Source organism: Leptonychotes weddellii, chromosome 9 (genome assembly GCF_054177405.1).
Source record: "Leptonychotes weddellii isolate Sample4059 chromosome 9, ASM5417740v2, whole genome shotgun sequence".
NCBI classification, from domain to species: Eukaryota; Metazoa; Chordata; class Mammalia; order Carnivora; family Phocidae; genus Leptonychotes; species Leptonychotes weddellii.
This window is the reverse complement of record NC_138377.1, coordinates 13,532,761-13,555,842: the sequence shown is the minus strand read 5'-3', so window position 1 is coordinate 13,555,842 and position 23,082 is coordinate 13,532,761. Positions and strand designations below refer to the sequence as shown.

The 23,082-nt window shown below is 40.7% G+C and overlaps 1 protein-coding gene across 1 annotated transcript in view; it reads left to right on the top strand.

Annotated features, from left to right (window-relative positions):
* The window catches only part of GPR65 (G protein-coupled receptor 65), a 49,572-nt gene extending 28,665 nt beyond the window's left edge, over positions 1-20,907 (top strand). Inside the window, exon 2 of the transcript XR_014148323.1 lies at positions 20,434-20,907. The gene's annotated coding sequence lies outside the window, so the exon portion shown is untranslated. The remainder of the gene's footprint in view (positions 1-20,433) is intronic.
* The last annotated feature ends 2,175 nt before the right edge of the window (positions 20,908-23,082 follow it).

Below are 23,082 nucleotides of genomic sequence, written 5' to 3'. Positions count from 1 at the left end.
CCTGGTCCTTGGGGTAAGGATATCTTGTTGACACAGAATAAATGCTAAAGTTTCTGCTCAGGTGACACAGTCAGTATGAAAGCAGGAGCTGGAAGGTCAGGGATGTCCCTGCTGAGGTCTGGGTCTCAACTGTGGTTAATGGTTAATATTCACTGAGAGTAATGTAGACATGCAGGAGTTGGGAAAAGATGTTGAAAGGTGCTATCACATTGTGATGTAAGAGAGTCTACTGATGTCAGGAGGTCACCTTGGTGATGGGCTCACAGCTAGAGCTACATTTATGGGACCCCACAGAAAGCCATTATGACCCAAAATGCCCCTTCAGAGTGTTAAGCTCCTGGGGAGTAATCATGAACCAGCATTTTCCAAAGAGTGTTCGTGGAACTTGATTTCCAAGGATATTAAGCGAAAAAAATTAACAAGGGTTTTGTGGCCAAAGAAGTCTTCCAAATGGACTAAATGAAAGGACCTCCAAAACCTTTGGTATGCAAAATGGGCATAATGGCACTCCAAGAAGGAGGCATAGGCTGTCACTCTCTGTGTGTGTCTTCTCTTGAAATGTCTCAGAGACCCAAATTCCCTGAGAGTCATTTGGGAAACACCACTACAGACCTATATAGGAATGACTGGTAACACATGGATGTTTTTGCAAGAAATGACCAGACACAAATGCATAAGGACACACACTAACACATTTTAAATTTGCCCTCTTCTTCAATCAAAAACAAAAGTAATTTGCTTTCCCTTTCAATATCTTTTGCTAGAAACAAGCCTCTTTCAAAACAAGCTGTTAGTCTGCCAGAGGCATCGTGTATTCTATGGATGTTTGTCCCCCAGTGGTTGTACATGATGTAATGACTCTGCAGGATTTATTTCACTGACTCCTCAAAACTCAGATTCCCTGTTGGGAGTTGTAGTAATATATGTGAGAACAGTAGGGAGCCCAAAAGTAAAGAATTCATCCTGCTGAATTTCTCCCCTTGTACAGTCATGATGTGATTCTGTAAGTTGAATGCAAACCAAGAAGCAGTTAACATTTAATAGCAGGAGGTTAGAAATAAATTGGGCTTCTGGATCAAGTTACCTTTACTAAAGTGGAAAGCATGTGATGAATGCAGTTATGGAAAGGGAGGCAGGGGACCTTAATTCCAGTCCCTGTGAAATCATGCTCTACCTTTGTGACTTTGGCCAAATGCTGAGCTGTCTCAGCTGTGAAGTGAGGGTTCGATGAGGTCTCTTCCAGATTGAACCTAGGTATACCTGGATAATAAATGTAAGCCATTCCAAAGTTACTAGAGAAAACTTTAAAACTCAGAACCTACCAAAAGGGTCCTTCTTAGGAAAGATCCCCTCTTAAGAAAGAGGCTCCAGAATTTTTACAGCCATGATTCTCAGTGGGCCAGGGATTAGGGATAGAGGGATGCTCAGTTTGAGAAAGCTTCAGTCATTCTTGGGGCTCCTTCATTTACTCCACACAATGCTGGAAAAATGGTGAGAAGTCTAGGCCCTGGGTCCCACATGATGTTGCTGTCCAGCTCGGGCCCTTCCCTTGGGTGTTCAGCCATGATGCTCCTACACTCCATGGTGCCCAGGCTGTCACCCTTTGTGCCTGCTCAGTCCTCTCCAATACACTTGCAGCTGTCCCTGACTTAAAGTTTGCCACCTGCTTTCCCTCTGCCTGTTACTTCCTCATGGACTACTGAAGATCTCACAATAGAGCAAATGTTTTTCTGGGGGTTGTGAAGAGCTCAGCCTTTGCAAGTGCAACAACCTTTGTCCCATTACCCAAGAACGGTCAGCATACCCTTTCTTAGAAGTAGTAAGACAACAATATGATTGGATTTTCATATGCTGTCATACTAAATTCTCAATAATTCACCTAACTTTATTCCCCAAATAAAATTTCTGATGCCTGAATTAGAAGGTTGGAGTGGCCAGAATGTATATAATTTGAACAGAGCTCTCCCAGGTGATTCTAGCATTCTCTCCTTCATCTCAACTCTCTTCTACCCAAACATGAGGCCTGTGTCCTTCCCTGACCCTTCAGCTCCAAATGTAAAGAAGCAAGCCACTTTTGTTGGCCTTAGCAATGTTTGAAATTGTCATTGCATTTGGAGCTTTAGCCTTTCCTGTGTGAAATTATGGGAAGAACTGTAACAAAATACATTTTTGCTCATGAAACCTTTTCCCATTTTAGATATCTCCTTCTAAAATGTCTCTCTCATAATACCATACATCCCTGGCACATAATATAACTTCTAGTGTGATCTTTCCATGTCCATCCCTGCCCCTATCTACCCACTCTTCTCACAGCACCTAGAGGGATCTTTTAGAAGTCTGATCAGGACTCATCCCACTGAAAACTCTCTTGGCTTTGATTGTTCTTAAGGTAGATTCCAAAACTCATAACATGGTCTGCGAGAGCTTTATAGTCTGAAGTGATCCTGACACTACGTCAAATCTCAACTCTGGCCATTTACCCCCCTTCCCGAAACTTCCCCAAACTGCACTGAATTTTATAGATAAATTTTGGGAAACTTTAGATATTTCTCAGTTTTCATCTAGAAGTTAGCATATGTTTCTATTTCATGTAAATCTTCCTTTATGCCCTTCGAAAAAGTTTTATAATATCCTCCATGAAGATCTTAAGCATCTATAGTAGATTATTGCTAGGTCACTTCCAGATTTTGTCACTTACAGATTTTTGATATGTAAATAGTATTTTTAAAAATGTATCCTTTAAGGATTAGTATCCAAAATATATAAAGAACTTATAAAACTCAAAACCCAAATAATCTAGTTTAAAAGTGAGCAGAAGACATGAATAGACATTTTTCCAAAGAAGGCATACAGATGACTAATAGACACATGAAAAGATGCTCAACATCACTCATCATCAGGGAAATACAAATCAAAACTACAATAAGATATCACCTCACACCTGTCAGAATGATGAAATTAACAACACAGGAAATAACAGATGTTGGCTCATACACTGTTGGTGGGAATGCAAACTGGTGCAGCTACTGTGGAAAACAGTATGGGGGGTCCCTCAAAAAGTTAAAAATAGAGCTACCCTATGACCCAGCAATTGCACTATTAGGTATTTACCCAAAAGATAAAAAAATACTAATTCAAAGGGTACCTGCACCCCGATGTTTATAGCAGCATTATCAACAATAGCCAAATTATGGAAAGAGCCCAAATGTCCATCAACTGATGAATGGATAAAGAAGATATGGTATATATATATGAATATATGTATAAGTAAATTTTATATATATACATATATATAATGGAATATTACTCAGCCATCAAAAAGAATGAAATCTTGTCATTTGCAACGACATGGTGGAGCTTGAGAGTATTATGCTAAGTGAAATAAGTCAGTCAGAGAAAGACAAATACCATATAATTTCACTCATGTGTGGACTTTAAGAAACAAAACAAATGAACATGGGGAGAAAAAAAGAGAGGCAAACCAAGAAACAGTCTTAACTATAGAGGACAAACTGATGGTTGCCAGAGGGGAGATGGGTGGGGGGATATGTTTAACAGGTGATGGGGATTAAGGAGTGATGAGCACTGGGTGTTGTATATAAGTGATGAATCACTAAATTCTACACCTGAAACTAATATTGCACTGTATGTTAACCAACTGGAATTTAAATAAAAACTTAGGGAAAAAATTTGTCCTTTAATTGCTGGTTGTTGATGTACAAGAGTAAATTCATTTTACATAAGATATCTAGTATTAGCAACTTTGAGAGCTTTTGTTAGTTCTAGTTGTCTTTAAATTCTGCTCATTTTTATATAGATATTAATTTTGCCCACAAATAATGACAATTTGGGTTTTCTTTACCTACCCATTTCATTTGTATCTATTTTTAAACATTGTGCTAAGTAGGACTTCCAGAATAATGTCAAATAAAACTGGGCACAAAAGACATCCTTGTCAAGTTTTACCATTAAGTTTAATATTTGCTCTTGGCCTTTTTATGATTTCCTTTCTCAAGTTAAAGGAATGTGTCATAAACTTCCATTATAAATTAGTATTAGCATTAATAATTATAATCATTATTATGAATAATTTCTTTGCATCTATAGAGCTTAGCATATGGCTAAAATGAGATGAAGATTTTTCCCTCCTTTTCTATTTTCTAGATCAGTTTGTATAGGATGAGAATTGGTTGGTTTTTTTGGGTTTTTTGTTTTTGTTTTTGTTTTGTTTATTTTTTTTATTTATTTTATTTTATTTTATTATGTTATGTTAGTCACCATACATTACATCATTAGTTTTCACTGTAGTGTTCCATGATTCACCATTTCCATATAACACCCAGTGCTCCATGCAATACACACCCTCCTTAATACCCATCACCATGCTAACTCATCCCCCCAACACCCGTCCCCTCTAAAACCCTCAGTTTGTTTCTCAGAGTCCATAGTCTCTCGTGGTTCATCTCCCCCCCAACCCCCCCCTTCATTTTTCCCTTCCTTCTCCTAATGTCCTCCATGCTATTCCTTATGTTCCACAAATGACACCATATGATAATTGACTTTCTCTGCTTGACTTATTTCACTTAGCATAATCTCTTCCAGTTCCATCCATGTCGATGCAGAAGTTGGGTATTCATTCTTTCTGATGGCTGAGTAATATTCCATTGTATATATGGACTACATCTTCTTTATCCATTCGTCTGCTGAAAGCCATCTCGGAGAACTGGTTGTTTTTTGAAAAATTGTTAGAACTTCCTGTAACATCAGCAGGACCTATATATAGTTCTGCTTTTCAATTCCTTCTTGATTTCTTACTCCTGCAGATCTTTCTTTCATGGTAAGGTCAACAAGCATATTTTAAAAATGTGCTGTATATTATATATAATATTCTGAATGTTTACATGTTATACAAGTTTTTGTTATTAACTTGATCCACCAGCTTTCTAGAATAAAAGTCTTGGATTGTTTCTTTAAATTTTTTTCCTTTCTATTGTGAATGAGGGCTCTATTTTATTATATAATCTTGATGGTCAACACTGATCTATAGAATGCATCTTTGTATTCATTTCTAGTCACTTGGCTAAACTCCTGAAAATGTACCCAGCATATTACCAGACTCAGCAGTCTATGACTACAAAATAATATTTTATTTTCTTTGATACTCAAGACATAAGGATTACTAAGCCTAGTGCATGGACTATCAAAAGTCTACGCTTCCCCAGGGCTTCACTTTCCAACAGATTTTGGGGAATCTCAAAGGAAGGTATTGATGTAAATGACTCTTTGTTGATGGGCCCACTCCCCTGTTCCTGCAGCCAATGCTCTGGACCACTGCTTCTCCAAAGCCAGGTAGATCCCCTCTCACTGCCTAATGCATTTCATATCCTTCTCAGATTCCCCCCAAGCTTAGACATGATCCACTCTTATAATTCCCAAAGTAGAGCTAAGAGCAGCCTCTTGTATGTAACAAAACTTATTTGTAAAAATCTAGAGAAGATGACCAAGCAACTTATAAGGGAAATGAAACTAGACTGCTCTCAGACTTTTCAAAAACAACAGTCCAGAAGAAATGAAGTCCTGTATTTAAGATACTCGAGGAAAAAGAATGTGGCCACAGGTTTTATAACCAGCCAAACTGACTTTCAATATCAAAGGCTCTAAACAAACTATCACCAACATCTAAGAATTCAGGGAATTCCCTTATTCCTTTTCTGAACCTACTAGAGAACACGCTTCAGAGACACGACGTGTGTAGAGACATCAGCATAAATACTGATATGTAGTTGCTTATAGAACTAAGTTGAAATGAAAATTAACAAGGCAATGGGACTCCTGGCTGGCTCAGTCAGTAGAGCACGTGACTCTTGATCTCAGGATCATGAGCCCACATTGGGCTTAGAGATTACTTTTAAAAAAAGTTAACAAGGCAAGATTAGAGTGTGTCATATTTAGATGCTCTGACAATGTAATTACAGTATAACTAAAAAAATGGTAGGGGGAGGAGTGGAAAAAGCATATACAAATTTTTTTTAAATTTATTTCATTTTACTATGTTATGTTAGTCACCATACAGTAGTACATCATTAGTTTTCACTGTAGTGTTCCATGATTCACCATTTCCATATAACACCCAGTGCTCCATGCAATACACACCCTCCTTAATACCCATCACCAGGCTAACCCATCTCCCCACCCCCCTCCCCTCTAAAACCCTCAGTTTGTTTCTCACAGTCCATAGTCTCTCATGGTTCATCTCCCCCTCCGATCTCCCCCCCTTCATTTTCCCCTTCCTTCTCGTAATGTCCTCCATGCTATTCCTTATGTTCCACAAATAAGTGAAACCATATGATAATTGACTTTCTCTGCTTGACTTATTTCACTTAGCATAATCTCCTCCAGTCCCATCCATGTCAATGTGAAAGTTGGGTATTCATCCTTTCTGATGGCTGAGTAATATTCCATTGTATATATGGACCACATCTTCTTTATCCATTCATCTGTTGAAGGGCATCTCGGCTCTTTCCACAGTTTGGCTGTTGTGGACGTTGCTGCTATGAACATTGGGGCACATGTGGCCCCTCTTTTCAGTACATCTGTGTCTTTGGGGTAAATACCCAGTAGTGCAATTGCTGTGTCATAGGGTAGCTCTATTTTTAACTTTTTGAGGAACCTCCACACTGTTTTCCAAAGTGGCTGTACCAACTTGCATTCCCACCAACAGCATAAGCGGGGTTCCCTTTTCTCCACAACTTCTCCAACATTTGTGTTGTTTTCAATAATCCTTTGATGGAGTTGTACTGATATCAGTATCATGGGGCAAACATTGTGTATGATGTAGGATAAAACAAATTTAGTAATTATGATCTATTCTAATTCTATCATCCCTGTGTTCTAGAGAATATGGATTATTAGTATGGGAGAAGGAAGAAACAGATGTAAGCTAGAAGAAGTTACATAAAAACTCAATTGTCCTGAATTTGAATTGAATGAATTTATACTGATATAATTCAAATTTACACTTATGAATATATATGTATGTGTATTTAAGAAACCCTCATTTCACTGCCCCTGAAGTAAAAAAAGAAAAGAAAAGAAAAGAAACCCTCATTTCAAGATCACAATCTAGGTGTATGGGATGCCCAGTGTCAATGGCCACTGAAAATATCTGGAAACAAAAACCCAACCCAGTAGCGCTGAACATCCCTAATACCCAGAAGATGATTTGAAATGAGGACTTCTTGGAGATATGACTAATTTCAGGACAGCATCGAGAAATACACAAGATGATCCTGGAACATGTTGTTACCCCATAAGGGTCTTGTTAAAAGAAACCAACTTGAAGAGGCTCCCCAAGGCCAAAAATGGACACTTTGAGTTTTAATAAAGATATTAACTATAATAGATTGCTACTATATCAAATATGTTTAAATCTATATAGTTATTCCTATCAAATAACTGGTCATATTTGGAGAAGAATTTGGGAGACCAACTCATTATCTTGAAAACTAACAGAAGAAAGAATCACACACTCATCTGGTCTTGTCTACATGAATTTTATCCCCACAGCTGTCTGGCAAGGTGACCACAAGGAAACCTTGCCAGCCAAGTGTGGAAAATGGCAGACTCACCATCATATCTGAATCCCTGGGAAATTATGCCACTGTTGCTGACTTCAACTCCCTCCATAAGAGAGGAACACATTTTTATTTAAGCCACCAAATTGTAGGGGTTTACTCTATTCCCTAATCAATATGGAAGTCAGTACCTAAAAGTGAGTGCCATAACAAACACCTGAAATATATGGTATGGCTTAACATTCAGACCAAAGGAGGAAAATGGATACCAAAAGCTGAGAAGCTAGAGCCCTATGTTATCCATGGGGGAAAGTAAATAAAATTATCATCTATGATAATTTGGAAGGCAGACCAAGAGCCTATTAAATCTGTAGCTCTAAGGAAAGCAGTTGGAAAGAGAAATAATAGTAGTGTATGTTCGTTGCTATTTTTCGCTTTTAGCAAAATATCACAAGAAAGAGATGAACTCGGGCAAGAATTGACTAGTATGCCAGCTGAAGTGGAATAGAATAAAAAGACTTTTGAAATTCAGGGCTTCTGGGGGCTGGAATAAATTATGCTTTCTGTACCTCAAATACTAGAAGATAAGATTTGTAGGTCAAGGGAGAAAGAGAAAGAAAGGGGGCAGAGAGAGAGAGTATAAAGAAAAAGGGGATGGAGACCCAGCCCCAGTGCAAAGATATTATCAAGGATGTTGCCTTGCCACCTAAGCCTATTTCAGACATCGGTGTAGATTCCACAAGGGCAAGGAGGATGAGCTGAGGAAGAAAAGCAAACTTTAGGACAGGTCTAGAAAAGAATCGGGGGCTTATTTACCACCACATGAAACTGGCTGGAAATAGGTCAGAAGCCTGTCAGGTTTTTGAGCAAACTCTATTGTTTAGAAACCACAAGCTTGTGTTTATAAAATTACTCTCACGCACCAGCAGAAAGTGGGTTCTGAAAGGTGTACAGCTCCTAATAACATACTTTGCAATATCCACTCCATATGTGAACACGGGGGAAGTGGACAAGAATATTCTATGAGAGGGTAGAGCCCAGAGCCACTGAGAACAGTGGACAAGAAAGTTCCGTGCAGAGGACCAACCCAGAGTCTATCAAGGCATTTTCTTGATGGGGATGGGGGTCTTCCCAATACCTCCCCAGCAGGATTCCATCATTGTTGTGTACCAGGCACTGCTTTTGGAGTGTTTATTGTGGATATCCCGTCCACTTTTATATACTGGGTGGGCAGATCGCGTACAGGTAACTTGTCTTTTAGTTTGATGGGTGCTGGACCTTGAGAAACCATATATAAACCTGAGCATCTCCTGGGGATCCTAGATTTTGAAATAGATGCAACAACTGGATGAAATTTTGGGTTTTCTCCCCTATGGAGTATGTGAGTATGTCTTATGTAAGGGATTACGCTAGCCAAAAGGAGTAATGACAGAGATTGCTAGCTACAAAAGAGATTGTCTGCAAAAATCCATTCTCCCTTTCTTTCTGGGAACACAGCTAGACTTCATTTCTCAGCACCCCCTGCAGAGAAGTGACTAAGTTATCTTTACTGGAATACTCATGTCACTTCCAAGCATGGCTCATAAAAGCCCCTCACACTTGTCCCTCTATGCTCTTTTTCACTACTGGCTGACTGGATATGGCAAGGCTTTGGATGACCCCCAGATGTCATATGTTCAAGTTGCCAGAGTCACCATCAACTTGGGTCATTAAATGACTATAATGGGTTTTTGTTTTCTAAGCCACTGAAATTTGGGGGTTATTTTAATTGCAGTTTAGCATACTCTCACACATGAGGTCAAAAAGTAGCGATGTCTATTTTGCACAATTTGCCAACTTTTCAAAGAAAGGCTATGGTTGATCCATTGAATCCAAGACCTTTTTTTAAAGATTTATTTATTTATATATTTGAGAGAGAGAGGGCACAGAGGGAGAAAGAGAGGGAGAAGAAGACTCCCTGCTGCTCAGAAAGCCCGATAAAGAGCTCAATCCCAGAAGCCTGAAATCATGACCTGAGCCAAAGGCACCGGCTGAGCCACCCAGGCACCCCTGAATCCAAGACCTTTATTCCACTGTCCCTCACCCCCATCCCATCAAGGGACCCCATGACCACATTACATTGTATAGTCTCTTTTTCCTTATGATTCCCTTGAATCAATGTACTATTAACTTCTCCTCTCTCCCCCGACCACCCCTTTCTCTCTCCCGCCTCTCTCTCTGCTTATCTCCAACTCTGCTGACATCCAACTTTACCTCCTCCCACACTCACAAACTGAATTCATGACACTGACATAACACAGGTCCACAGTGCTGCCCAGCGATCCTATCACATTTCCATAGTCCATTCACCAGACCAGTCTCTCACAGAGCTATTTCATATTTTCTTTTCTCTCCACAAACCTCTAGTTCCTCCACCCTCCTCCTCACTCTCAGCTGGTGAGTGTGAATTCTATTTCAACAAGAAAACAGAAGCCATCAGGGGAGAATTTCCATCAGCTCCCACCACCGCCTCTACTCCCTACCTGCATCTGTTCCCATGTAATTTGCCTCCCCTCCTGGATGAATTGTCTGTGCTCCTTTCTAAAGCCAAAACCTCCGTCTGTGCACTGGGCACCATCTCCACTCATCTACTCAGGGAACTTAGTCCAACTCTTTCCCTTCTCTCCCGCATCTTCAGAATTTCCCTCCACACTGGATCTTTCCCATCAACATACAGAACATGCTGCAATATAGCTCATTTTTAAAAAGCAAAAAACTCCACGCCCTCCTTCAACTATCATCTCATTTTTTTGCTTGTTTTCATAGGTATGTGCCAGGGGAAAAACTGTCTATATTCGCTCTCTTTCTTAATCTAATTTCATTCTCTCTTGAATCCACTCCAGGCAGGCTTTCTAGAAACAGTTCATATCAAGATCACCTATGAACTTCATGTTGCCAAAACCAATGGTCAATTATTAATCTTTACCTTACTCAACCAGAATTTGATAGAGTGTATTTTTCCTTTGGGAATACTTACTCTCTTAGCTTCCAGGGAGCCCTCTCTCTTGGTTCTATGCCTTCTTTACTGGTCATTTCTTCATCTCCCCAACCTCTCAATTTTGGAGGCCTTGGGCACAGTATCTTATGTTAACTCTTTCCTACCTACACTCATTCTCTAGATGATTTTTTTGTTTCATAGCTTTCAATACCATATCTATGCAGACAGATCACAAATTTCTATTTCTAAGCCAGACGTCTCTCTCTAACCCCAGGCTTGTACATCCAACTGCTTTCCTATCATCTCCACTTGGGTGTCAAAACTAACTTTTCCAAAAATCAAACTTGTGATTATCCTTCAGCCTACTCAGTAAGTAGCTCTATTTTTCAGCTGCTTAAGCCAAAACCTTTATTACATTTGACTATTCTCTTTCCCTAACACCCTACAGCCAGTGCATCAGCATATCCTCTTACCTCTACCTCAAACTATATCCAGAATTTGACCACGTCTCCTGACCTCCATTACCATCATCTCTCACCTGGATTACTGCAATGGTATCCTATGGTCAGAATTGCTCATTCCCTCCCAATATGTATTTAGCTGGGTGCCTGGTCTTCTAGATGTAGATTTTCTAATCTTTCTTAGAACTTGGTGTAGCCAAGGGCATGTAAGCAGAAATGTCTATGGAATTTCTGGGAACCTTTCTTAAGAGATAGTTGTAAGATTCCCTTTGTAGCTTCCTCTTTATCTTGTCCTCATCCTGTTTCCTGGTACACAGATGACTCCTTAGCCCACAGAGAAGACCCTTATGTTTACTCTTTTCTATCTGCATCTTGCCCCAGGTGAGTCCTTAGAGCAATGAGTTGGAAAGTTTTTCAGTTGCTGAGGACTTGGTGACCAGCTATCATCTACCTCTAGAGTCAGACCTCTGGACTTAGGAGTGAGAGGAAAACCACCTTCTATTTAAAGGCACTGTTATTTGGGTAACATTGTCACTGTTAAACTTCATCCAAACCAGTATGCCTTCTGATTTTTCCCCTGCTTCTGCTCTTGTTCCTTTATAAACTATTCTCCCCACAGCATCAGCCAGAGCAATCCCTTTAAAACCCAAGTTAGCTCATGCTACTCTTGTGGTCAAAGCCCTCCAGTGGCTTCTTGTGCTACTCCCATCAAGGTCTCATTAAAGCCATTACTAGACCTGTCTGTACTACATGTTCTGCCCAAACACCTCCCTGTCTTGCAGAGGAGACTCTGCCCTTGTCTGTTCCATTCTTTCCCAACTGTTCCATTCCAGACACAATGGCCACTCCCTGACTCGCAAGCATACTCCAACTGCCGAGTTAAGCACTTCCATCCTTTTCCTTTGAAGACTCTTACCCCTGTTATCGTGTGGTTCATGTTCTCACTTTCTTCAAGACTATACGCAGATGTTACCTTACCAAGGAGGTCTTTTCTGACTACTTGGCCTAACCCATAACCAGCAAAACTGGGACATTTCCCATAAAAATTGTGGTTTTTCAGCTTCTTTAGAAAATGCAACTGCTCGGGGCGCCTGGGTGCTCAGTCGTTAAGCATCTGCCTTCGGCTCAGGTCATGATCCCAGGGTCCTGGTATCGAGCCCCGCATCGGGCTCCCTGCTCAGCGGGAAGCCTGCTTCTCCCTCTCAAACTCCCCCTGCTTGTGTTCTCTCTCTCACTGTCTCTCTCTGTCAAATAAATAAATAAAATCTTTAAAAGAAGAAAAAAAAAAAGAAAATGCAACTGCTCTAATGTATAATATTTTGCCCAGTTCTCACAGGACAACAATGGACTTGAGCCAGGGATAGCAACAAAATAGAGCTTAGAGAAGCCTTAGTTGTTCTTCCTGTATAATTTTCATCAGTAACTTTTGTCCCCACTCCTTGACATGAACAATGAATGTTGTGTTTATTTTATATAAACTGTTATGCAAAGTTAGCTTCAAGCACCACCATCTGCATCTCATTCCCATCCCCAGCTAGATGGTCATCCTTCTAAATAAAAAATTCTAAAGATGCTTCTGGCTAGAAATTAGGTAGCATAGGCATAATTTTGTCTGGTTCCTCCAGGTATAGTTAGCAAATAATGGCTTCGAGTATCTTCATCCTCTAAATTTATAGGGAAAAACTTAAAGATTAAGAAGCCTTTTGAGATCCAAAAGAACGACTCTTCAATAGTGCAATTCCAAGCATCAAGAGGCAACCATTCCACATGTTAACTTTCTATACCTGCTATTCTGAAGGCTGAACTCCATCTATCAGATTATTTTACAAAGCCATATGCCTCATTCCTGGAAAGTTGTTTGATTTGGTTCAGAACTCAAGTCTTTTTTTCTTTTTAAATGTCAATACAGGCCAACCAGGCTTTGAACATGTGCAGACATTATTGCAAACAGATTAATCTTTCCTAGGCAGGGATCTAGTCTTGCACAAAAGAACTACTGCTTTATTTTTTTTATTCTGTTATGTTAGTCACCATACAGTAGTACATTAGTTTTTGATGTAGTGTTCCATGATTCATTTTTTGCGTATAACACCCAGTGCTCCATGCAATACACGCCCTCCTTAATACCCATCACCGAGCTAACCCATCCCCCCACCCCCTCCCCTCTAAAACCCTCAGCTTGTTTCTCGGAGTCCATAGTCTCTCATAGTTCATCTCCCCCTCTAATTCCCCCCCTTTCATTTTTCCCTTCCTTCTCCTAATGTCCTCCATGCTATTCCTTATGTTCCACAAATAAGTGAAACCATATGATAATTGACTTTCTCTGCTTGACTTATTTCACTTAGCATAATCTCTTCCAGTTCCATCCATGTCGATGCAAAAGTTGGGTATTCATCCTTTCTGATGGCTGAGTAATATTCCATTGCATATATGGACCACATCTTCTTTATCCATTCATCTGTTGAAGGGCATCTTGGCTCTTTCCACAGTTTGGCTATTGTGGACATTGCTGCTATGAACATTGGGGCACATGTGGCCCTTCTTTTCACTACATCTGTATCTTTGGGATAAATACCCAGTAGTGCAATTGCTGGGTCATAAGGTAGTTCTATTTTTAATGTTTTGAGGAATCTTTCTCCACGACCTCTCCAGCATTTGTTGTTTCTTGCCTTGTCAATTTTTGCTATTCTAACTGGTGTAAGATAGTATCTCAATGTGGTTTTGATTTGAATTTCCCTGATGGCTAATAATGATGGTGCTGGGAAAATTGGACAACTATTTACAGAAGAATGAAACTCGACCATTCTCTTATACCATACACAAAGATAAACTCAAAATGGATGAAAGACTTCAATGTGAGACAGGAATCCATCAAAATCCTAGAGGAGAACATAGATAGTAACCTCTTCAACATTGGCCACAGCAACTTCTTTCAAGACACGTCTCCAAAGGCAAGGGAAAAAAAGCTAAAATAAACTTTTAGGACTTCATCAAGATAAAAGCTTCTGCACAGCAAAGGAAACAGTCAACAAAACAAAGAGGTAACCCACGGAATGGCAGAAGATATTTGCAAATGACCCTACAGATAAAGGGCTGATATCCAAGATCTATCAAGAACTTTTCAAACTCAACACCCAAAACACAAATAATCAAGTCAAAAAATAGGCAGAAGACATGAACGGACACTTCTCCAAAGAAGACATATAAATGGCTAACAGACACATGAAAAAATGTTCATCATCATTAGCCATCAGGAAGCTACTACTTTAAACAACTAAAAGGTGAATTGCATTATTGAGTTGGTGAGTGCTATATTTAGAAGTTACTAGAGACAATTGCTAGTTCAAGTGAAACTCAAATTCCTCAAAATGAATAACTTCTAAGAGGTTTATATAGAGCTCAGCAATGCCCTGTTCCATATTTATATGGAATTTTTATTAAAGAAAAGTGTTGGTGTTTCCATGTTAATTTTACTGCATCTTTATAAATGCTTTCAAAACCAAATTCTTGGAGAATGGTAATTAAAAACTATTTTGAATGGATCTCATGGACTTTTCTTTTTAGTAGTTTGTTCAGGATTAAGAATTATTATAAAATGATTTCATTCATTCACTTATTAAGCAAAGTCATGCAACAATTATTTATTTAGCAATGCCAGTCACTGTTCTAGGCACTAAATTCAGAGCAGTGAGAAAAAGAGCAAGATTCCCATTCTCACAGAGATGACAATCTTATTGGGACAAGGGGGTGGGGGGAAAGAGACATGAACAAGTAAATGTATGAATGTCAGGTTACAAAGATAAGTGCCAGCAAAGCAGGGGTGGAATTTTATTCATATTTACATCACCAGCATCTGGAGCTCCAAAGGAGCTTGAGAGGATGAATGGATTAATGACTTTATATGATAAACTCTACCTGCAGAATCTCTGAGCAGACAGCACATTTGCTCTAGAGCCATAGAATGGGGTGGGGGTGGCTGCATGCATGGTTTTAGTTCCATCTCTCACAAACTGGGCCTTTGTTGTGTGCTGGCTGTAGGTGGTTCCTAAAAGGAAAAGCCTTAGAATACAAAGTCTTTGTTTTGGCCTCTGCCTGCAACACCCCCACCCTGTATCCCGAGCAAGGGCTTCAGAGAAACTTTACCACAAATCAAAACCACAATGAGATACCACCTCACACTGGTCAGAATAGCTAAAATTAACAATTCAGGAAACAACAGGTGTTGGCGAGGATGCAGAGAAAGGGGAACCCTCTCATACTGTTGGTGGGAATGCAACCTGGTGCAACCACTCTGGAAAACAGTATGGAGCTTCCTCAAAAAGGTAAAAATAGACAACACAAACTACCTACGACCCAGCAACTGCACTACTAGGTATTTATCTAAAGGATATAAACATAGTGATTCAAAGAGGCACATGCACCCCAATGTTTATCGCAGCAATGTCCACAATAGCCAAAATATGGAAAGAGCTCAGATGTCCATCGACAGATGAATGCATAAAGGTGTGGTATATATATACAATGGAATATTACTCAACCATCAAAATGAATGAAATCTTGCCATTTGCAATGAGGTAGATGGAACTAGAGGGTATTATGCTAAGTGAAATAAGTCAGAGAAAGACAAATACCATATGGTTTCATTCATATATGAAATCTAAGAAACAAAACAGATGACCATAGGGGAAGGGAAGGGAAGGAAAAATAAAATAAGATGAAAATTGAGAGGGAGGCTCTTAACAATAGGAAACAAACTGAAAGTTGCTGGAGGGGAGGTGGGTGGGGGGAAGGGGGTAACTGGGTGATGGGCATTAAGGAGGGCACTGGATGTAATGAGCACTGGGTGTTACATGCAACTGATGAATCACTAAATTCTACCCTTGAAACTAATAATACAATATATGTTAACTAAATTCAATTTAAATAAGAAAATTTAAAAAATTAAAATAAAAAAATAAAATGCTGAGATTCTTGTGAAGTTGAGAAATTTCCCGGTTTGATGTTCTGCATTACCTAAAGTAAATTAGACCTCTACTTAGAACAAAGGGTACCTTGTTGGGAAAGGAGTGTACAAGTTAACATGTTTTCTCATAAGCTTTCTTTGCTCCTTGTAATGTCCTTGGAGTTGAACTCATCATTACCCAGGGTCCTCTTTTATTTTCCCTGGGTTGCTTCATCCATCCAGTCATTTATGGTAGTTGCTAATTGCTTCATCTAGCAAAGTCAGCACTTCTTGTTTCCACACTCTGTGCTGTGTTGGCAGAGTTTGGCTGGGTCTTCCCTCAACAGTTCCAGGAAAATTGTATCTTTACTCATGGCCTTCATTAACCCTGGGCAGAAGCAGAAATAGACATGTTCAAATGTTAAACCTAATATCTTTGTGAAAATCATGAAAAACATTGTCACTTTTCCCTTCTCTGCACCCCTTTCTGAACCACAGTCCACTCGATATCAGAAGATATGGTTGCCCCCAACCAGGCCAACCCAGGAAGTGTAGGAGAGCCAGCACCAAGGGTAGAACCAGAGAGTGAGAGAAGAGGGTGACCTAGTTCATGACAAATGCATCTCAGAGACAGGACTAGATTGTAAAGTCAGCAAAGTTGCTCAGGGCTGTATTACCATCTGAGAGGCCCTGGACACTTTTATCTTCAGGGCCCCCCCTTCTTCCATTAAATAATAGGAAAAATTGTATTTTATGACTGTTGGTATAAAGATGGATACAATCCAGACTGGATTCATTATTATAGATTAACTATAATTAGAGTTATTTTTGCTGTTGTTATTTTAAAAGAAATTAAAATTTGAACAGTTTACGAGTCTGATGCCTTCCTTCTCCTACTGCCTGTCCTGCCCACTGACATCATCAGAACACCTCTGCCAGCTACAGAGTGAAGCAGGATGTGACAAACCAGTGACCTTCCAGTGTCTACTTCTTCCTTCCTCCTGTGGGAGCTGGTTTTGGCTGCCCTACTGCAGCCCCTGAAACTGCCCCAACTGAGGTCATCAGTGACCCCCAGGTCGCCAATACTCATGGACGATGGTCAATCCTTATACTTCAGACCTTTCTGGGGCATTTGACACCATTCTCCATCTAACTGGTTTTTATTGAGTGCCCACATGTTTCAGGCTGTGTCCCAGATTTTGGAGGCATACTTAACCAAACAGACAAGATTTCAACCCTTATAGGGCTTTTTGTCCAGGAAAGAACCCAGATAAATAAACACCAAGTACAATATGTTTTGGAGGTACTGTGGAAGCACAAGGCCCATAACTTGAACTTGAGAAGTCAAGAAATGCTTCCTAAGACCTGAAAGACGAATAGAAGTTCTTCTGGTAGAGGGAGAGGAGAGTGTTCTAAGTAGGAAAAGCAAATGCACGCAGGCTTGGTGACAAGAGGACCACACTCTGGTAATAGAAAGTGACCCCATATGACTGAGGCCTATAGTATGTGGGTGAGGAGGGGAGTTTGCTCTGGATGGGTCATGAACATATTGGACCCTTAGGAAGATACCTCTGGTGTCTGTGTGGAGAATGAATTGGAATGGGAGTGTCACTGAGCCTAAGGTGATACTGAGCCCTGGGAGGCTGTGGATGAAAAGCCTGTGGATGGGACCTAGGCAAGAGAAGGTAATGTTCTGAACCAGGGAAGCAATAGAGGGGAAGGAGAGAAGTGGACAGACCAAAAATATTACATTAACGGGAGTTGGTGACAGCCTGGATTTGGGGGTGCAGGGAAAGAAGGATGGCATCTGTCTGGCTTCTTACTGGTAGAAAACAGAATCCTCTGTGCTGATTAAGCAGAAAGGGGTTTATTATAGGATATTAGGAGGCAACATGAGCTTTGGGAAGGCCAAAAAGCCCAGTATGGAAGGCTCACAGGTCAAGAGCAATGCTCACTGTACTACAGGACTGTTAGAGCAGAATCACCACTGCATGTCATTTGATCCTGTGAGACTAAGAACTGGACACCAGACGCTCTACCCCAGCAACCCCAGAAGAACTGGATGCCCCCATATTTGTGATTGCTGCAGGAGGCTGTTTCCCCTAGCCCAGCGGCAGCCATGTTGCTCACTTCTGTCTCCTACTCTTATGAAGGTGCAAATGCTTGACCACACCTGGGTTACATGTTGAACCAGGCTGCCAGGAAGCTTGCGGAATGTAGTTGCTGACTTTTTATGGAGGCAAACTATAGAGGAGTTGGAATGTGTGCTGAGGGAACCCCTTCTACTATCAGCCACAGCTGGTATCTCTGCACCAGCCCCCTGACCTGAACAACATAAGAAAGGTGTTAGAACTCTTTCAGAGATGAGGCTCAGAGGTTAAATAATTCATCCCAGCTCAGTCGTGGGGCAGAGATTTGAAGGTAGGTCTTGCTGACTCCACATCTGGGCTCCTTCTATTCCCTCAGGTTGTCATTCAAGACTTTCCTCTGTCCTGACTGCCCCTGGAAAGGCTGCCTCACTCCTCCCAGACCACAGGATGCACAAGATGCCCTCCTCCTGGCTTCCCTAATGTCCTGGACAGATTTGTGGGCAGACCTACTATACTGCATTCTCATTTTCACTTAGATATATTTTGACCTCAACCTCACCCACCAAACCTGCTCTGCATACTTTTCTATTTGGTATTAAAAGTTTCACCCATGCACAAAGCAAGAAGAATAGTGTGATGAGCTCCTCTGCACAGCACCCAACTGTGACAACAGTCTGCATTTGCCATTTGGTGTCTCAAGCATTCTTTATTCCTATTGACCCAGCCTCCTTCTGTGCTGGCCTTTGCTTAATCCCTGTCCTCTGCTCTGTGGGCCTCATCCCACTCAGGAAACCTCACAAACTGATGATCTCAGGTCTACACAAAGTCCTCCCACCCCAACTTTTTCCCAAATACCTGAAATAGACTGTGGCTCCATTTTTCCAACCCCATTTTTCTCGTTTATTAAATAAAATGAAACAATTGAGCCAGATGATCTCTTTCTGCAACAAAATTCCAGGATGGATTCTGAAATTTCCCCCCTTTTTTTTGGCAGGGGGTGGAGAAGGTGCTTTGGTTTTAGCTCAAGAATATTGCTGGTTGTAAGAATTATTTTAATTGGATTCCTGGGTATCAGGATTTGTCCTTTTACAAGTAATGCTCCTCCTCTGGACTCTCTATGTTGGGAGCCTCTACCAACAGCATCAAGCTTCCCCTTTCTTGACTGAGCCCCCTGTGCCCATCCCTCTACCCATCCGACTCGCATTTGCATTCACATCCCCTCCCCACCACAGGCCACCTGTGCAATTTTTCCTAATACCCTGCCAGCTGCTTGAGTCTTGCAAAAGCCAAGTTCTCCTTTGGGAGTTCTGACAGTAGGTAATAAGGATACAGAATGTGATGCTTCTCCCTAACCTGGACTCAGAAGGAAGACCTTTGTCAGGAACATTTTCTTGCTTCAGACCAACAAACTCACTTTACAGCAAAGGATATCTCCAGTGAGCACTTGAACTAAGATCACTAGTCCCACACCGTCAGGGCAATTGACAGCTTGAAGCACCAGATTGGAGGTAATACCCTGGGAAGATAGGTGCTATCCTGCAGGATACAGTGTGCTCCCTAAATCGTTGACCGTTATATGGTACTCTGCCCCCAGGAGTTAGAGAACAATGGTCTGGGCATGAAGGAATAGATGTGCAAGTGGCCTTGCTCACTATAACATCCAGTGACCCACTGAGAGAGCTGTGCTTCTAGACCCCAGTTGCCCACAACAGCACTCACTCTTCATCCCACTCTTTCCTGCCCTTCCCTCTCCCTTGCGTCGTTTTCCAGTTCCTCACCATGATCCTGAGATTACCTCCCAGGTAAATTCCTTGTACCCGAATCTTTGCCTCAAAGTGTGTTTTGGGGAGACACAAGCTAATACCTCACAGATTTGTTAGGAGGAACAAATGAGAGAATGCACTGAGCACCATGTGTGTCTTAGAGTAAGTGTTCAGTGAGTGCCAGCTACCATTATTCCCATCCTCATCATGATCATCATCGTTACCAAGCTCTTGCAAGAGAGCTGAGAAGACCCTGTTCAAAGTCCTAAGAGAGGCGACATTGACATACCAGGCTTCCTGCTTCCTCCTCTTCCTCACACACTGACTTAATATAACACTTAAAGAGTCTATAAGCAAGGAGCAAACTACTGATAATATTAACAGCTATCAGTTGTGGAGTGCCTATTCTACAAATAGGTACTGTGCAAATAGGTACGTGCTAGTTACATCATACACATGATTGTAGCATAACATTGTCTCAATAACCTTACCAGATTACAATAATCAGGGGCATAATTATAATCTTAATAACAAGAGACAACATATGTTGAGCTTTTACTATAAATTGGGGTGTTTTCTGGGTGCTTTACATGTATGCAGTAATGTAGTATCTTCCCATTTTACAGGTGAAGAAATAGGTTTCAAGAGAGGAAGGGACTTGCCCATCACCACACAGCCTGGACAAGATGGAATCTGAATCAGAACCCAGATCCGGCTGACCACAGAGCTCGCCCTTTCTCTTAGACTACAGTCTTTTCATCGTCACTGAAATTTCTCTAGATGAGAAAATATAGCTAGGAAATTTACACTATCAGGGGAACAAAACATTGTTCACAGGAACTGAAAAGAAGACTATCACTCAGCCCAAACAAGCAAAGTTTGCAAGAAATCTAACCCTGAGACAATAATTTTAAGGAACAAGAAGACATGAGTCACAGTCCAAAATAGCAAGAGTAAAGCATGGGATTCTGCTTACGCCAAAACTGATGCAGCAACTAGTTTCAACTGTAGCAGATGTGGGAGGGAGAAGTCCTGCTGTAAGTTGAGATGTCTGGAGAAAAATGGACCATCCCAGACATAATAAAATGACTAGTTTCTAATGAGTGCCTAAAAGGCAGTGATGTATGTGTCCAGTTGATAAATTTTTATCATACTCTACCCTTAGAAAAGGTAATCAGTAATCTATAACAACGTTGGAATCATTCTTAGAACGTTAAAATTTGACCTTTTCTTATTTTTTATGTTATTATATTACAAAATAATCCACGGAGGTCTTCCACGTTAAGGTTATATATTATCCCAAAGCATTCCTACTATCTACAATTATAGTAAGAAAATAGAGTTGTTTTACCAGCTCTTGGAGCTATAATAAACTGAAATTGATAGATTCTCCTTCCCCCATGATTATTTGCAATCATTACAATAGCTAATATTTTCCAAGGGCTTATTGTTTGCCAGGATCTGAGCTAAGAACCTCGTGTTATTTCATTTAGTTCATATAACAACCATAAAAGGAAAAAGTATTATTCTTATCTTCATTTTACAGAAAAGGGAACTACAGATTAGAGAAGTTAAAATCTTACACGATATCATTCAGCTACCCTTTGGGGCTATTGAGATTCAAATCCATGATTAATCAGTGTATTTTCAAACTAGTTTGAAAGGATTATCCAGCCAGCCAGTACTCTTTCTATGTGGACCCAAATTTAAGTTCCAAAGTGGCTGAAATCAGGCTGGAAAAAGTGACCGGATGTATTTCTGAGTTCTCAGCAGGAAGAATTACTACCCTTCTAAAAGTTAACATCTTAATAAACTGCTCCAAAGATCTACTTCTCTAGGAGGAACAGGTCCATCACAAGGAATCAAAACAACAGATTAAAAAAATGAATGCCCTAGAGGCGCCTGGGTGGCTCAGTCGTTAAGCGTCTGCCTTCCGCTCAGGTCATGATCCCAGGGTCCTGGGATCGAGCCCCACATCAGGCTCCCTGCTCAGTGGGGAACCTGTTTCTCCCTCTCCCTCTCCCTCTCCCTCTCCCCCTGCTTGTGTTCCTTCTCTCGCTGTCTCTCTGTCAAATAAATAAATAAAATCTTAAAAAAAAAAAATGAACGCCTTTCTAAAAACAGAGTCAGGATTCACTCTCACCATATGGAGTTACAAATCACCTGCACCACTCAGTGACCCTGGGCTAACATGGTGACCAAAACCAAGAAACTGACTCTATCAAACACATGATTTCCTTAGGCTATGTTAGTACATCTGATATTCAGATACTAAAAGCTGTGTTCAGCTTAATTGTTGAAAACTGAAATAAAATCTTGAAGAAGTGGAGGCATGAGGTACATAACAGATGTGTCTTCATAATAAAGATCCATGGCTTAGCCTGATTTTACGGTAGTGACTCAGCACTTCATACTTGGCAATTTACCTTTCCTGAGCCTGCTTCCCATCTTTAGCATGCAGTAGCTCTGGGTCCTTTTACTCAAGGACCTCTGATAATTTCTTGGAGTCACCAGGCAGATAAATAAACATCCCCCAAAACAAAACTTGCCCACCCCATGGAAGCCACTTACTGCCTAGGACAGGTCCCTTAAAAACAAGAACAAATGCTGTCTCAAGAGGTATGCTAGCTTTGAGAGACCTTTGTTCTCAAGAAAGCAGTGTATTGCCACCACAAGCTAGCTTTACACTCCTTACCTTGAGGAAAAAAACACCTGGGACGACATAAGATATTTAGGGTCTCCAATGACCTAGTTTTAGCTATTAGGAATGCTAATAAAGATCTTTCACCATAATAGAGCTTCAAACTCTATTACAAAGCTGTAATCATCAAGACAGTATCGTACTGGCACAAAAACAGACACATAGATCAATGGAACAGAATTGACAGCCCAGAAATGGACCCTCAACTCTATGGTCCACTAATCTTCGGCAAAGCAGGAAAGAGTGTCCAGTGGAAAAAAGACAGTCTCTTCAACAAATGGTGTTGGGAAAATTGGACAGCCACATGCAGAAGAATGAAACTGGACCGTTTCCTTACACCACACACAAAAATAGACTCAGAATGGTTGAAAGACCTAAATGTGAGACAGGAGTCCATCAAAATCTTAAAGGAGAACACAGGCAGCAACCTCTTCGACCTCAGCCACAGCAACTTCTTCCCAGAAACATTGCCAAAGGCAAGGGAAGCAAGGGCAAAAATGAACTATTGGGACTTCATCGAGATAAAAAGCTTTAGCACAGCAAAGGAAACAGTCAACAAAACCAAAAGACAACC